At 39.4% G+C, this 18,125-nt stretch overlaps 1 protein-coding gene across 1 annotated transcript in view; it reads right to left on the minus strand.

The window, feature by feature from the left end:
- LOC111262083 (uncharacterized) overlaps window positions 1–18,125 on the minus strand; it is a 192,274-nt gene that overhangs the window by 49,743 nt on the left and 124,406 nt on the right. The gene's annotated exons all lie outside the window — the stretch shown is intronic.

The raw sequence follows: 18,125 nt of genomic DNA on the forward strand, positions 1-18,125 counted from the left end.
TCATGACTGGAAAAGTCCTAATAAGTTAGAGTCCGAGCATGCTTTTCCAGTATTTAATACTGTAATGTACTTCATTATTTAAAAATCTCCAATGAAACACGAATAGCTTGCGCATGTCCTCGCTGCTGAAGACACGTAGCGTAATATCGAGATGATATTCCGCTGTCCTGCAGGCACGTCACAGCTCGTATTGTAAGGATCAAGATAATCTCCTACAGTGAGATCGTGATAAACTAGTCAATTCAGTAATTTGGCACTTATTATGAAGGTATGAAGTATTTCATTTTGGTCTTTGATTTCTCCTACTTCAGCAGCTCCTCACAAGAGTATAGTCCGCGTTCGCCCTTTGCAAAAGAAACAAACACAAGCTCCCATAAGAACACAATATTATAACATAATGTATGCTGTATCGAGGATTAACAAGCAGGATCGCGGGCCAGTTGTATAAAAAAAAAAAAAAACTTAAACTAATAACGGTACACTGCAACAGTAGGCTTTAATAATTGAGGATCTAGAGAGGAACTTGCGAAAGTATATAAACGTCAGGATGAATAAACTAAGAAGAACTAAATGATGAATGCAGAACATAGCGAAGCATCAATTGGATCCATGAGGTCATGAAGCGTCACCTTGATTCCATTCAAAGAACGTTCTGTATTTGGCCGCAGGATTTCCGCTACAAATTTTAAATGGTAACTTAATCTTTATTGTCGGAGTGTTTAATAGAAGGTTTTTCTTCGTTAGTCTTTTTTCAAAGGACCTGAGTTCCTGAGGAATGCCGGGACAGTAATCAATAATGGAGATCTCTATTTGCCGAGGATGGCCGCCATGTCGTCCACCGCCACCGAGAATATGTTATCGTTGGGCACAAAGTAGTTGTCGCTGCAGGTACAAATGACCTCAAAAGCTCTATACCTTCACCTGCCTTTTTTTCAGCTACAGCATAAGAGTCTATAAATAGTTTACGCTCTTAGAGGAGCATCTGTTAAATTAAGGAGGACCGTTCGGCCGGTTCAGAACATAATACGTAATAAGTATAGCATGAAATAGTATAACATGCCCAGGAGTCAAAAACAACCAGTACCTTGAAATAACAACAATAAAAAGTTAAACTTTTAGAGAACTTCGGAAACTTTGCATGCATTCGACATTCCCTAATAAACATAGACTAGTGTTATTTCACGAAAACATGTACTGCTTTGCTCTATAGCAAATCTTCCAAACTCACAACGAGTTTTGGATGCACTGGTAGAGAACTTAAGCGCAAGTTCTATTCGTAATGATGATAGCTTTCTCGAAAAATTAGTCCGAATTATAATAAATTTAACTTCAAGAAAATCTTTGCCCTATAGGAAGCTATAAAGGAAGAATACTAATCTGGGTAAAATCGTTAACCTGACCAGTTTTGGAGTCAAAAAATATGACAAAGCTTTTCAAAGCAAACCAGCACCAGAGACAGGTAGCGTGGAAAATAACGGAGATTCGACAGTTTCGGGCCACACATACTGAAAGTCAGCTCTGATAGTTCCCGTTTATCATCGTTACGCTAAATAGATAAGTTAGTTAAACTGCTTCGATAATATATGTTATCTAAGGTGACTTACTGACGAATACTAACGGTGAAGCAATGTTACTTTTCGATTTTAGGCCAAGCACACCGCGCTCCAAGTCGCTTAGGGGCCTCGAAATTTAATTTTTCTAGGGCCGTTGTCCTTTTGTTGTACGCGGAATAGAGTGCAAGTAATATATTCACTTTTGTCAACCTGCTAAACACTATGAGGATGTTGCTCTTTACACAAAGAGCTCTTTACATAAGAACAAGTTTTCTTAGAAATTTAATTTGCCTCCGACCATTTTAGAGCACTTTATATTGTGGAGTGCTCTAATATAACTCCTTTTAGAAGTTATAGCCATATAGCTATTAGTTCTATCAAATAGCAACAAATTTTGCACCGACTATTTTGGCGTACTCGGTGCAAAATTTCTCTTTGACAGGAAACGATATAACATCGACTTTGGTTTTCACGAGCTGGACGAAGACTAGTTCTGTAACACAAAGAACGCAACTACCGAACTATAAATAGTAGGAGGCACGAAGGCTATAATGGTCAGTAGTTTCTGACATGTTCATTATGTGTGATTTACTAGGTGAGTGCCGATGCTTGATTAAAAGCTTTCGAAAACTGTGAATAAAATCGAAACAAACGTGTTCTCTACACGTACGTTTAGGGCAATATGAGCGCAAATACGTTCCAGGTTGGAAAAGCTCAATGAAAAAGCGTAGAATATGAAGCCGAAGTCAGCTTGAGAACCGTCGACTTTCATTATGGCCACTGGAGCATAGCACTGTATTAGCACCATATATATATATATATAAAAACATGGCCGAAAGTTCGTCGAATATAATTGCTCTGCAAAGTTCGTTCACACGATCAATTTTAACTTATTTTCCTCCTAACAGGGGCTCATCCTTTATCGATTATGATTTAGCTACGACAGCCAAAAGCAGCAATGGTGTCACCGTACTTTCTTCACATGCACAACGTATGAGCTTGGCTGTGTTAAATCTTTACCAAATTCGTTAACGAAAACCTCAGTATCTAGCACTTGCATCGGGATCATGAATCTCGCAACTTGGGAAGCTGCAATCGAACACGGATAACTTCGAATGGGTTGCATTTAGGAAACGGTGCACTGTTTGTATCGAGGGTGCTTTCGACACCAGAAAAATGCTGTTTCAGACCTATCTTCGAATTAAAGTTATAACTAATAGCAGGAAATACGCACGCATTTGTCAAACGTGTGTCTTTAAATCAGCGACAAACGGACTTGCTTTTAGTGTTTAGTTCGCCTGTGCGAGCACTTGGGTCGCGTACGTTAAACAATAATTACGTTAATTATCGACATTTCGACCACGTTTGTAGTGTTAATAGTATCCGTTTTCCTTATCATTTTTTTTTTTTTGACTAGACAAGCCGGTTTTGATCTTCTGTGGCTGTTTCGCTTTGCTCAGTTAGAAGGCCAACTTCTTTTGCAAGAGAATACGAAACTATTCGAATTTAACTGCGAATACATTTCGTTGGCAAACTATTTGAAATCAGACCAGACATTGTTTGCCATGGCTGTGCACGTGTGTGTACAACATGTGTACAATGTGTGTTATATTTTATACTACTGTATAAAAAAGAACATTTAATACTCAACATGTTAATTGAACACGTTTTCGAGCTTGATTTAAAATTACGTGCTTTAATATGAATTGTACCTTCCGATGTCTTGATCCTGCACAAGGCAGTACAAATGCACAAGTCAAATAAAAGTAGAAAACCTGCCTGTAAATCGTTATAAGCATTAGTAAAAAAGTCGAAAACGGTCCGCAAAGCCACTTGGTCCATTTTTCTTCTCATATCTAGAAATATGATAGATAGGCAGAGACTAGTAAACAAGCGGTATCGAAACCACCTCTTAAACGTATAGGTGCAAGACACTGCGTTCCAGATAACACGTATGCCTGTTGTATTTACTTTTAATTGATTGTAAAGGCGATAATGACGATCCGGAAACGTCCCCTTGGAAAAACGTGGGCAAAAAATGGTAGTACAAGATCGCAAATAGCTGATTTTTATAAGTGGAAACGAAGCTTATCTGTGAGGCCAGTATGAAATCACATGTCGTATTTTCAGCGGTCTACAAACACGATCTAAGTAATAACAATATAACACTCAAAAATACTTCTAATAAGGAAGTTGAAATTAACTAGCGACCTAAAATCTTGCTGACCTCCTGGACGTTCTTCGAGAGTTTAATCTGCTCGTTCGAAAAATCAGTATGCTTTAATATGTAATTGCAGTTATAGTTAAGAGTTTAAGTTGCAGCACACAACAAGTGTATTATTAAACCGATCTATTTGTTAATTAATAAGTTGCATTGACCGGAGGCCTCAGGTCGGGCTTAGGAGTAGGGGATGGATTGCTTCGGTCTGAGGCCGTAAAATTTCAAACGATACAATTTGCGATCGCCAAAAAGCAGTTCTCCTGGTAGCACAAGTGGTCGACTTAAGTTAGCCGGCCTCAAAGGCGGCTATCTATAAAATAAGCTAGAAAATAAGTTCTGTCAAATCCGTTCCATGTACATAATACATAACCCTATGAGAAACACAGTTCGTTACTGTGTATGTGGACATACCATTCGGTAGATGTAAGTCGGCCCAAATACAATTGTGTTCCATACAAGTTTAACACAGTTAGAATATATAGCCATAACTCTTATCTTTATTCGAAATACCATTTAAAAACAGTAAATAAGCAAACCGTTAACGGAAAAACGCACTTGATAAATGGAGCGATAGGAATCAACTATGGGAAGTCACAGCTTACTGTTATTCTCGATAGTACCAGTAAATCTCATCGTTTGGCACCATGAGAAAAGGAAGAAGCTTCTCTTCCTTTCGTCATGTAATGCCATCATCGGCGTATGAACCACGTAAGTGAAGTTCGCTGCGGATGCGCTCTGTTATACTTCTACACAGATCTATGCAAGCGACCCGAATAAATACTGAGCAAAAGTAAGTGCAATTAATAGAGTACAGGTGCTTTTAGTTTTCAAAACTGCTCATTCAACCTAATCGTATTGCGCGGCCTGGTGACACCTTAGATTTCGTCCTTTGCCTATTTGAAAACATTCAGATTAGTTCAGATCAACGTTACTCAAGCCTATAAACCCTAAGGTCGCATTAATTTGACGAAGTATGACAGAAAAGCATTCATATAAATATATCTGCTTACCACATACGGAACTAGTATTTGACCCATAAGATCCAAGAGAGGTTGTTTACAAAATCCGATAATTTCTCCTAGATCGCAGACATTTCTGCTGGACCTAATTGACTTTAGGCCTAAAGTTCTAGGCCCAGAGAGTGCTAAACACTGCATCAGGCAGTTTTATGCTGATGTTCAGCGAAGCAAAATGCGTTTGTGGTCGGCTTCAAACGAAATCCTCAGATTCTTCAGATCTGTCCACACTATTTGATTATAGCAATTAATTTCACATCAATACGGCATTTCTAAGAAAATCATTGAATCGTTGAGCTCAGCCCATTTATAAATTATGCTGCGTTTTAGGCGCCGTATTGGGAACGTCTATAGAAGCCAACGGACTTCAGCCGGGACGTATTCCGTATGATTCTGCCTTATTATTTTGACGCAAACGCTAAACTAGCGGAACAGACACGCTCTCTGCTCCAGATTCTTGATAGACTATATTTCACATTAAACCTTTCTACTTTTCGTTCTTTTCTTTCCTCATATCCGTTGGCTAGTGACATCTTGTTGCGTGAAGGCATTCCAACAACATAATTGTCAGCGGTCCTTTGTAACCGTTGCTACAAGACTTTGTCTATGTTACCTTTAGCCCCATTATTTATTTGAGCGACGCCAGTGACATACTGTACGACAAATATGATTAAATAAAAGAAAGGTATTCAATCATTATGGATAGCTCGGTTCGAGGCTGTTTGGCAACTTGCTGATTCCGACTCCCCCTTGACCGTTAAACATCAGCCACTGTTTCCGTTCTATCGTTTACGGCATCAGGCGCAAGAGGCGGTGAACGGATGTGTCTGAGATGTTCCAGTCCGATGCAAAGCAAAAACCTGCGAGTAGTCACAGACGGTCTCTGTGTATTAGCCTTACAGAGCTTGTGCGAAGAAAGTGGAGAATGCAAAGACCCGAGGCGATATTGATAATACCATAATTGTAACTGCGTAGGTTTAGTAATCGTAGCCAAGTGTGCGATCGTAACCTAAATTTGCATATATGTCAGGCTGCCCTCGTAGTCTCAACATGTCCCAGCTGTAGGAGTAGGCGTTTTCAGCGCCTGCGCAATAGCCATCGCTACACATGGAGCAGCCCGACATTAAAAGCAACGGGGACGTCAAAAATGATCGTTTCCTCGGCTTAACTAACTCGAGCAGTACCGCCGTAGGCCACGAGAAAGAAATCGAACGAGTAAGATAAATATAATAAAATTTAAAAAAACAAATTCATCAATTTAAAATATATGTATATAAGATTTAAGATATATCCAAATATCGGATGGTGTCGTTGAACAACTGAGGGACAAAACATATCCGTAGCTGCGCGAGGCCGCTAAAATGCGCCTACGGAACTATTAACACTCAAGCTCCTCGGCAACATGGTGAAAAATGCTTATAAATACTAAATAGCAATAAAAGGTTTACTCAGAATTTCTGTGACATCGCCAAGCACAATCTCAGACCATATTTCAAATGTAGCATATTCAAGGACTCGGAAAAGGTTTGGAAAAGAAAACCCTATTAGAATAGGGGCTGAGATAGCGACTGTGACCTATTAGCTCTGAAAAACAGTATCGACAAAGCTATGTGAATTTCTCTGATTCGTCACAAATCTAGCATAGGGCTAGTTATCAACGAGCGGTTGGGAAAATCTGGCGGATCAGTCAGACAAGCGCAAGCAAGGGTTTATCGGAGGACACCCAGGCACACATCCAGTAGAAAGCCAGTTCTGGGTTTACAAGTAGTTAAAGCGATAGCTGAAAGAAGTGACTGGAGATCTATAAATTTTGCTAGTTCTGTGAAAAAAAAATGCACGAACAGAGCCAGCCAAGGGAGAATGAAACCGCAGCGAAATACTATATAATGCGAAGTCTTTCCGATCGAGTGGATCGAACGCATTCACTATGGAAAGTCAAATGCCACTGTAAATAGCCAATACTGATGCTACAAGAGCTACAACGAAAAACCGGCCGATACAGGCCCATAACGCAAATATTGAAAAGGAAAAATGCGCCTACGAAGAAAGCAATGTTGACCCGATCATCAACGGCAATTATTGATTATAGCAAAAGCGATTGCAAAGTTTAATCGGAACAAAGCCGTGTAGCTTGAAAACATGCATGTGTTTGTGAACCTGAATCCGCAGTGGCAATGATCAAATATCCCCTACGGTGTGTAGGTGTCAATGGAAAGCACCGAATCGGATCTAGGGACTGAGAAAAATACGAGACATAACGCTATTTTACATTATATATTACGTTATAGAGCATACCTCAGTGTGGTCGAGGAAACGCTAGTGGGCGGCATCAGAGCCATATATAATCCAAACAGATATTACTATAGTACACCTTGTCCAAGATCCTCAAAAAAAGAAAGCAAACTGAGTAAAATTAGTGGCCAGCACGATAAATAGCCAGTAGCCTGGCAGAGGACAATACGCACACTACACTGTTCTATGGACAACACAGTATCATTCAAAGCAGCGAACTCGAACCACAACCTAGTCGATTAAATCACGCACGAGCAGCTACAACAGGCCATAACGTACTACAATTTGTGGATACTGAAGCCTAGTTGGCTGGGCACTCTAAAGGGAGCCCAAAAAGTATTCATACATAACGAACCCAATAGAGCAAAATGCGGGCATACAATGCAACCGGACAGAGAGGTGTTTTCCACTTTTAGGTCAAAAAACTATGATTAGCTGAATACGAATTACCACAAACGACGTAAAAAAACTTGTGTGAACGATGCCAAATAGGCCACTCCACGACTCAGTGCTGTACCGGCAATAGTAATGAAGCGTTGGATGGTGCACAAACGTAACTAACATCCTCCAGATACAGTTTTATGCGATTGAGATGAAAAAGAATATGCTTTTATTACCTTTAAATAGACTTCAGCCAGCTCCTACAGAAAAGCAGGTCTCCGTTTTCTTGTACACGTCCACCACTATTCCTCTACGTAACAACTGTCAGTGAACGATATACGAATCTATGGTCGCGGCCGTTAGTAGCGCTTTCGCCTATCGACATTCAGCCCTCACTCGACCGCGCAGATAGGTTAAACTGTTATGTGAGCTGCTCATGCCGCTTAGTGCCTTCGATAGGCTAGTTAAAGACCTACCTTTATGATTGTATGCATGCAGAACTGATCATGGTCGCAAATCGATGCTCAAGGTGCTACTTTTCTAAGCGTATATAAAATCAAATATGGCAGGTGATTTCCTTTTAAGTATGTATAGAGCCGCTTACACTTAGATTGCAGCGGCGTTATGCTGGTGTAAGCATGGATAAAGGGAAGCACATTTATCAAAAAAATCAAAGGGTAATCATGAAGATCTTGTAGCACGTAACCATAACCATCTTCCAGGGCTTTAAGAGTGCGCCTTCGATAGTTGATAGGAGCTACGTTACACGATTCCCTGTTGCGGAAGATCTTAATGTAAATACAATCAAACACACACTCTGTAGATGATATCTTCGTGTTATACAATTTAGTGGATTGTCCATACTGGTTAAGTTTTTACTTTTATTACTAACAACAGAAGATGAATGGGAACCTTAGATTGTCGTACTTTGATCGTTCGAAATAAAACCTATTCCATTGTATAAATTATCGTTATCGTCAAACAACCTTTATACAGACAAGATTTTTATTTGCATAAAATAAAATGAGCTCCGATGCCGCAATTTACCGCGGTTTCGTAAATATATAATTCATTCTACTGTACTATAACGTATTGCACTTCCAAGGCGAACTTCGGGTATATAAAAAAACTGATCGTATTAAATTAAAACGCAACAGTCTCGGTTTAGAAGGCCAGGATACGGTCGTACAGGTATTTAGTAAACGAGCAGTAGGACAGTAAAAACAAAAACATGATTAGACAGAATCCCGATCTTATGCCAAAAAATCATCGAGGCAAAACGGATAAAGTTTAAAAAAAAAAAAAAAAAAGATAGAACGGCGTAACGAATGGCTTCGTCGTAAAGGACAATTCTACGCCCTATTTAAAATGAGACACTAGCGTGCAGTAACGTTACCTGTAAAAGTGTTCGATAGAAAAACATGACCGATCAGACAAACATTGGAGTGCTGATCTGTTTAACCAAAATCAAATGCCACTTCTCAGACATCGATGCTCTAGAAAACTGCATAATGAAACGCCCATCTTTGTATGGTAGATGAAAAACTAACAGAAAAATATTAATTTTTCTAGAGCTAATTAGATTTACACTAAATGACCCTAGGAGAAAAAGATCCCTTATGAATGAATCTGCACAATGAATTTAATTTCAGCATTCTCAGAAGGCCGAAACGTAAGACCGACACCGTTACCTTGCAAATTTAATGGCTGCCACGAAAGATATTACGCTACTAGACGGACCGACCTCGGCCGAAGTAGATCGATACCACCAGCATCACGTTATACTGTCATAGCTTAAATACTAATCATTGTACAGTTATTCATCTTAATTCGATAATCCACGCGACGTTAGAGGTTTAGGTCTTTGAAGTGTGGACAGTAAAAATAGCCCAACGAAATTCAGTGCGTCTCATTCTATCAAGCTGTCTATATTTAGCCATTTCGTCATATCTCTTCTTTCTCCCTTCGAGCTTGCATTGCTGATACATTTTCTATCATGTCAATATCATTAAAATATTCCAATCGAAAATGGAAATGGATTACCAACAGCAGATTTCCTGAAATGGTCTGGCCAGATATGACGTCTTGCCTTATCCGCGAAGCTGTGTCTTGTAAGGGGCCCATTTGTCAAGTGTGTTATGATGACTTGATGTATCTATACGAAATAACCCGTTAAATTTAGGTACGCGAGAATTGTTGAAAACCGGAGGTTTCCTATTGGACAAGCCGCTCGTCTGTCTCGCTATACATAACAGAGAGATAGATGTCTGCTGGAGTAAATCTCTGCCTGATTTCTACCGTACCTCAGGATGAAGACTTATCGACGAGATAACTATTGGGATGTTACAAACAAATTCGGCAGACTTTTAAACTATGCGCCGCTTTTTAGCCATGCGGAAACCAGGCCGACTTTTAAACGATGACGAAATTTATCAAGTAAATATTGCAGTCCTCTATAAAATTGCCTAGGTTTATTTCGGGAGAAATTAATTCGGAAGGGAAACCATTTTTCGGTTTGGAAAGTCATCCCTCAGCAACTAAATTTTTATTCCTGGAAAGCCACAGCTCTGCAAAAATCTATCGAAGCTTGTTGAAGACATAAGGTAAAAAGGCCATAAGCGAAAAGGGACGGTGAAGAGGCCACCAGATGTTAGAGTCCAAAGGGCAAGAACGCAATGGAGAAGGCTTTTCAAAAACGCAGAGCTTGCATTCTAAGGGCTTCGTTGGCCAAACTGGTACTTCACATACAACGTGTTATTGAATTATAACCAAGACACTAAAGTGCAAAAAAAAACACGAAATCGGTCCCATGCGATTTGCCTCCAAAACAGTTAGAAATGATTGAAAAGGCAGAAAATAAGTAAAAAAATCTTTCTTTCGTGAATTGATTCCAAGTCAGTTACAAATACGTTCGGCCTACTTTAAATGCAATTTGCGGAATTTCAATCAACGAAAAAAACACTTAGAACATATGGCCGCCGTAGACGAGGTATGGTGCAATATCGACTGCCAGCCGAAGAGGAACCGGGCAAGGGTATAGCGTTGTTCTGGAGAGAAATCGACTTTGCTGGCAATGTCGAGCAGGTAGTCGTGGTAGTACTTGCAATGGACATCACAATCATCCATTATTATGAGGTCCTCGCCGCAGCTTGCTATATCGAGTTCCTCGAGAGACTTACATAGCAATAGAAAGCACGTCTGGTTACTTGATTACGACGCTAGACCCCATCACGATTCCTCAATTACTCTAAAGAAAAGAATATGCAACGTTGGCTTCAACCCTCTCTATCTTCCAGATCTAAGTTCATCCTAAAAAAGGAAACTGGATACATATATATATATATATATATATATAGGCGATTTACCTTAAAAAAGTCATGTATAGGAACATATGGGAATGCGAATAGCAAACTTATGGCTGTGCAGTCAGCTCGTTAGGACAAATGTAGATCATTATTCTAGCACAATTAAATAAGATATCACTCAATTCCGAAATCTACCGTATTCACTTGGGTTGAATTGTATTGGTACTTATTGTGATGGACACAAACATTCTTATCAAAGGCTAAATTAATGAGGTTACGAGAACTTGGTCCAGTAAACATAATTTTCTATATGCTTTCCGGAAGTAATTGCTTCGTTCGCCGGCTGCAGTGTTAAGGAAAAACTCTAATGTTAATAACTTAAGCACAAACACATACACATCGGATTTTTTTGCCCGATAAGCTCTTGTAAGTTTATTATAGAATCATCATTGTCACGGTACGACAGTAATAGTAAACAGTTCCAAGCATTAGCAAAATCATCCAAATAGAATAGAAAAGTTCGAAGGTGTATACTACTGCCTGGATCCGATTGTAAACTTTAATCTGCCTTCTCTGTAAGCTATATAAAATAGCACGATAAAATAGAAGGCAGATAGGATACATACATTGATTACTATACACAATAGATGCGGTTGTGGCATAAATTGAAGTTTTCATGGATCTTCAACATGTACATGGCTGTTTGTATTATTAAACTCGGTAGCAGCTGCACTATATAGATCATAATTATAGAAAGTGTACTTGTTTCGGCATCTCTCTACCTTATCGTTACCGCTGCGAAAATCTAATGATGGTCGCATCAAGACACCTATCCATTACATTAACAAACTAAAGCTGAAATTTCCTGCTGTTTTTGAGGGCATACGATTCGTCTTTAATTTTGTGTGGACACGAAAGGGTGCACGACTGATATTTGCGCCTTATTTCTCTTATTTTCTCATACTTCTGGCTCAATTAATGCCCGTCTAATCCAGCCTTAGCGCGTGCGATACAGTGCATTGTTTGGAGAATAGCCATCAAATAGGGTGTGATATATATATATCACAAGCTGAAATTTTGCCCATCAGCTCGTGACTGATCCGCTATAAACAGCTGAACCATCGAACACGTTGTTTACAGATTCGTTGTGATCAATAACATACCCCGTCTCGCTCCCTCTTGATGTGATAGGACGGCTAACCGTAAAAGTTTTTCCACGACAACACAGTACGTTTTTTGCAGACCAGTTCAATACTGTTTACACGACAAAAACTAAAGAAATTTTTTTATATTCAATTTTATTTGCAGAACCTTAAACGTAGTTTTGTTCTTCGATTTTTACCCCTTCTGTTACTTTTGTTTTCCTCAAGTTTCGGTTCATTGAAATAAGGTATTATTACTTTCTAAACAGCGACACGGTAACTCTGTTGCTTCTAGCTATCTCGTCAGCTTAAGTTTCGGATCTAATAAAAAATCTTCAGAGTATAGTCAATTTAGAGTGATTCATGCATGCGAATACGAGACGCAGAACTAAGGTACTCGTGCATCTAGAATAAAAAACAACCCATCCATTGGATTTATTACCTATGTGTATTATTTTGCCGATATCATCAAGGCGAAGATTTCTGCTCGGTTTCTCCAACACAGCGACATCTTATGCAGTTATTAGAGTCATGCCTATACGTACATTCCGCTTACAAGACTTTCTTTAAACACCGTATCGTAGGAGACCATTACACCCAGTCCTTTCATGAGGTTGCTAAAGTGCACTGCCATGTGTATATTGTAAACAAAAATGTTTGCCCTAATGCATTTACCATTGCGTTGCGAACGGTGAGAAACATCTCATCGTTGCTTGATGGACATCGCATCGATTAGAAAGGGCTTAGAAACAGACGGCTAGGTTACCGCTGTGGCGTTTGGCTTGACAGGTGTGCCATAGTATGTGACTTGGCCTTCGTATTTCGTGTAGATGCCAGCGAGAACGGACGCTGCCTATGAGAGAAACTATCTGGCCAGCAGATATTGCCAGAAAGAAAGCGTTCAGGACCAACGCGCCTTCAGAGGCTAAATACACAATTTCTTGCATAGCTGCCACAGCTCTAGCATTTTATAAACAATGAAAAGAAGCATGAGCTACCGTGGCCATGGTAAACACTGTCGCAGCTTTGGCCTTCCATAGTCCATATTAAAAAACTTGCTTTCCTTTTTCTCCTACGAGTAAAAACATAGCAGGGTGGCGTAGTAGACGATCAACAACGAGCGTGTGAACGAGCGTGATTTGCCGTACGGGAGACATGTAGAAACTGCATATTCTGTTCAGACAGGAATGCATCTTGATGATAATTTCCTCACTGTTCTAGTGATTTCCCAAGGGTTAATGAACCTCGAAGAAAAACGACCTCGAAGGTTGTCTAACCCCCAGGAATATACACTTCGGCAAATCTAGGCAGTCCCGTAGTCCGCAAAGGCTCCCCAGTCCCTGTATAGTATGTGGATTTTTGCCCTTCAACGAAAAACCGTTTCTAATACTTTTACGGGAGATTTGCATCTTTTAGTCAACTTTCAAGTCAAGTCCCTACGCTGCGAGTTTTTCTTAGATTTTTCGTTACACTATGAAAGACGGTGGGATTAAAAACTCACAATAAATCAAAAACGGTAGGGCTTTGCTTCTACAAATATCTTGATTCTAAATGGCAGGCTTCTGGTGCATTGAAGAATATTTAAAATAGAGGGCCCATAGCACTGGGAATAAAGTGACAGAGTCCCACTAGAAAAGACAGTGAAATATACTGGATGTCTGGTAGAATAAAGTTGTTAAAATATTTTTTGCTGACCTTGTTAGCAGCAGAGGCCAGAGGAAAGCGTGGAATACTGTGATACTTATTGTGCTCTATATAAAGGTAACTAGAAATACCAATAATGTCCAGCTGCGACAGAAACGTGAACTTACATTGGTAAGGTTAAAACTAAAAGTGATTTTAGAGAGTTGATTAGCCATTCTATTCTGGGACGTAGTTTGCTTTAATCAGAAATAGACACATTGTAATGTTCAGCATGTTTAATATATAATACTTTCAAAAGGAAAAACCAATCAGCAATGATGAGCAGGCTGTCGCGTACTAACTATTACCGAAGGTAATTGAAACCGTAAGCAAAGATTCTCATGAATCCCAAATAGTGGAGAAGATAAATCGGACCTACACGTGTGAAGATAAAGCAAACCAGCCTAATGAAACGACAGACAGAAAATAGACCGGCATGTAAACGGCTACAACGGTTGAACTCAATATGTCCTTCTGTATAGAGTTCGTTAACTGGAAATGTACACCATAAATCCAAAAAGACAACTTCAAAATCGCAAAAAGTAATTAATATGTAGTCCAAGTTAGCTCTTAGCGCCGTTCAGTGATGTCGTATAATTTTGTACGCTTTCTAATTTGCCTAAGTTACAATCGGAGCAGAAGTGTTCTTGCTGAATGCTAAGACGCACACACGGCGCCCGCGTAAGAAAGAAACATTCTAGAAGTAGAAAGCCTTCACTTAAAGGCCAACTGTTGCTGTAGATAATTGTAATACATGTCTACAACATAAACAATGTGTATATCAAGGAAGTATATATAAGTAAAATTTTATGGAAGCCATCACAGCGGTGATAATGCAGTGGTGATTGTAATTATTTGTGAGATAGAATTAACAGGAAAATAAAACTTCTACCGATGGCCGTTACAATCGAAGCTCTTTGATTTCATCACCTGCGAATGTACCGTTTTCAGATACTCCGTACTTTACATGGCAGACGAGCATTTACATCTATAACCTCTATCGGGGTTCTTAACCGTCTCAACAATGCATGACTCTACGAGTATGTAAAATGCTATTTAAGTTAGCGTTACCCTGTCGACATCTAACGACAACGATGAGTTGAAAGTATCTCTCATCTAGCGAAATTGCATTTCTACAAACAACTATGCACCATCGAGACACCGCAATAGTGTTTCTACTAAATTGGGATACTCTCGGCCCAGATAAAAGGCCGTCTGGCACCAGATCTTGCTAGTCGAGAATGCTTGTCACGGCCTACAACAAAGATTATTTTCGCAAACAAATATTTTTATAAGTAGCTTGCAATAATAGTCCAGTAGACGGTCGTAGAATTTCATTGTCGTTTGAACTTGGTAAAATGCCAAGCAGCTGGCAAGTTTTTTTTTTTTTTTTCATAAATGGCTCATCAATTTCAAGCGGATTGACTCAGAGACATATCAGTAGAGTAGAATAAAATTCATTATAATCAACTAACGGTCTGTAAAAACCTGTATCTAGGCTTCGTGTAAAATAATGGATAATTTCTTTTTTTTTTTTTTTTTTTTAACATTCCCGGTAGAACGCTGTATGGTGTGTCGAAGCAACGGAGCAGTACTTCCTCATGAGTAAGGAATAAGGGCCAAATCAAAGACAATTGAAGCAACGTCGGGCAGAGTCGTCCTTGACGGTTCGGATCTATCCAGATGCTAAAATGCGTTTCATTAGACCTTTCGACTGACGATCAAATCATAGGCGACGATCTATCCCATTGTAGGCTAAAAGGTTTTGGCTTTAGAAAACTGCATGAAACTACTCATAGTCAATGAAAGGTAAACATTGATACCTATATCAAAAAGAACGCCCAACCGGCCGACACAAATAGATGACACCCACTATTTTCTGCTTCTTTACAACCCTGCTATGATCGTTGGAGACAAGATTCGTTTTACTGTATATATCGATGCGTCGAGGGCCCTCTCTATAACAAGAGTGTTCCTAGTTCAATGGACTGCATAAATCTTCGCAGGCCTGTACAGGTACTAGGCAGTTTTAGTGATCTATGCTGATTATGGATGAATTATGATAGAAACTTAACATTTGGCCAGTGCTGCAGCAGGAGGACAAGAAGCCATTTAGTTCTATTGTTTTGAAGAAGAAAAACGTTAACGAGGCGCGACGATATTGCATGCCGTTGTATTGAGTTTTTAAGGTATTACGAAGGTCATAAGCACTAAATGGACCTTTTGCCCTCCTTCATCCATCATTCGATAACCGATGCTCACGATGCATAAAGCGACTAGTGCCGTCATTATTATTATTGGCATGAGTTGCGAGAGCAAAAATGGACTGTCTAAATAAGGCTCTGACACAGAACGTTGCCCCGAGTGGATCCTCATGTTTTTTTCCGTCGCGTAACGTGCAGTCATATTGACCGAATCATAATATAAAATTAAATTCAACGATGTAAATTCTATTTTTTTTTTATTATAATTATGTAAACTAGCAGAAAAGGCCGATTAGTCTACGTTTGTCTCGACAAAGCCGTCGATTGTTGTTCTCTGGCTATTTGGTAGGATCAAGACTGCCGAGCGGGCTTCCAGGGTAAGCTGTTAAAATTTATCGAAATTAAGCTAAAGATGTTATTAGTTCAAGTGCATGAATATCAGCTGTGTAGTTCACTCAGCTACGTGACCAATGCGTTATTGCAAGCTATACCGCGTTTGCTACTAAACACTGATATTCAAAAAAGTCACAGATTTGCCCTTAGCACCATTAATGAAGCCCTATATATATATATATATATATATTTGCCCTGTTTGTTTACAACGCGTTTGTTTGTTGCGTTGTTCAACAAGGCTTGTTTCGTTCCGGTAATGATGTGTAATAGCTTTTTTTTAGACCTAAAAACGGACATATGAAATGGTAAAAAAAAAGCATGTATTCTGGGTATTTATCGAATCGGATATGTTTTATAGTGACTTTCGAAAGCTGCAGGAACGGTTAAAGATCTTTGCTTGCGGTGCAGTTAAAACCCTATAGCGAAACGGTGATCGTAGAGCGTAAGCCGGCATAGCGGAAATGGTTACCTGTGGAAGTCCGTTAATGCGGGACGTGTACACAACTAACTCATTAGTTTGAGTTTTTCTAATAGTCGTGAAGATTAACTATCTTTCTTTATTGACTACACATTTTCAGGTCATCAGTTTGTGACACGCTTACTAGCGGAAATTCTCCGCTTACCTTTACCACCCCAAACAATCGCAACGTTGACTGTTCACTGTATGGATCGAAATGTAACGTCATAACTTAATATTTATTTTGGTATAAAACAAACAATGTAGACACATTTTACTCTTACAATAAATGGTACACTCGGCCATGTAGGGAAGCTCAAACTAGCTCTCCCCTAAACAATACAATATTTTATTAAAATAATTATACAATTTTAGATTGTAGTTGTTCTGCTTTGTCTTTTTCATCTCCTTTATTGTAACAAAGTTACCCTGTAAAAGCTAATAAATTATTTATTTAAACAAGAAATGCTTCGCAAATTCGACGGGCTTTAAAATTCACTGGCAGAAAAAAAGCTGACTGGCAAATACTCCCGATTTTTTTTGTATCCGTTTAGTTTGCTCCGGGGAAAGTCTCTCTTAAAAATCAACGTTCAGTAGTCAAATTTTCGTTCCTCGAATGCCACTGTACTGTGGAAATCCATCGAAGATTACATTAGGTGAGGAAGCCTAACATGAAAACATAGTACATGAATGATGTACAGGCATTGGAACGTTCACCAGATGTTGGAACCGGCAGGGCAAAAACACTTGGAATTGGAAAGAACGGCAAAACTCGAAATCTAGAAACTTTGTCAGCCAGGACTGGCATCTCACGTATAACGTATTTACGGAGTTATTAACCAGGTACTGACAATACAGAAGATAAGTAGAAAATGGATTTTCCGCGAATTGATTCCAGCCTAGTTAGAAATGCGTGCAATCTGCGGAACTTTAATCGATAAAAACCCCGGCTTCAGACGCTCCCGGCTGGTAGGGGAACAGGCGAGGGTATGGCGTCTCCCAGGAGAAAAATCGAGTAAGGTGACAGTAATACTAGCGAGGGACATCAGGTGCATTCGCTATTACAAGATACCCGCCACAAATGAAACACTAATAAACTGTTGGTACGGATATCGATAGGACGTGGTCTTGATTAAACGTTAAACTTTATCATCATAGTATGTTCAGCAAATTTATCCCACTATCGATCGATTTACTTCGAGAAGAAGATTACATATGCGCGAATAGAAGCCGTCAGACAATTTTCTACAAAATAAAAAAGGGTACCTTCAAGACATCTTAAAAGTCATCACTCTAAACCAACCAGTTCAAAAGTTACTCAGTTTTAAAGTTCGCCAGGTTCGTCTGTAACAGTTCAATACGATTGAAGCCGCACCAATAAGCATTCCGGTACCAATTTTGTTGAGGCTTCTGCATGTCGCAGCACTTAAACGATGGAACCCTTTGGTTTCTTTTAACGGTGACGTCGGTGAGTTCCT

The sequence above is a fragment of the Varroa jacobsoni genome, unplaced genomic scaffold (assembly GCF_002532875.2).
Source record: "Varroa jacobsoni isolate VJ856 unplaced genomic scaffold, vjacob_1.0 scaffold_626, whole genome shotgun sequence".
Lineage (NCBI taxonomy): Eukaryota > Metazoa > Arthropoda > Arachnida > Mesostigmata > Varroidae > Varroa > Varroa jacobsoni.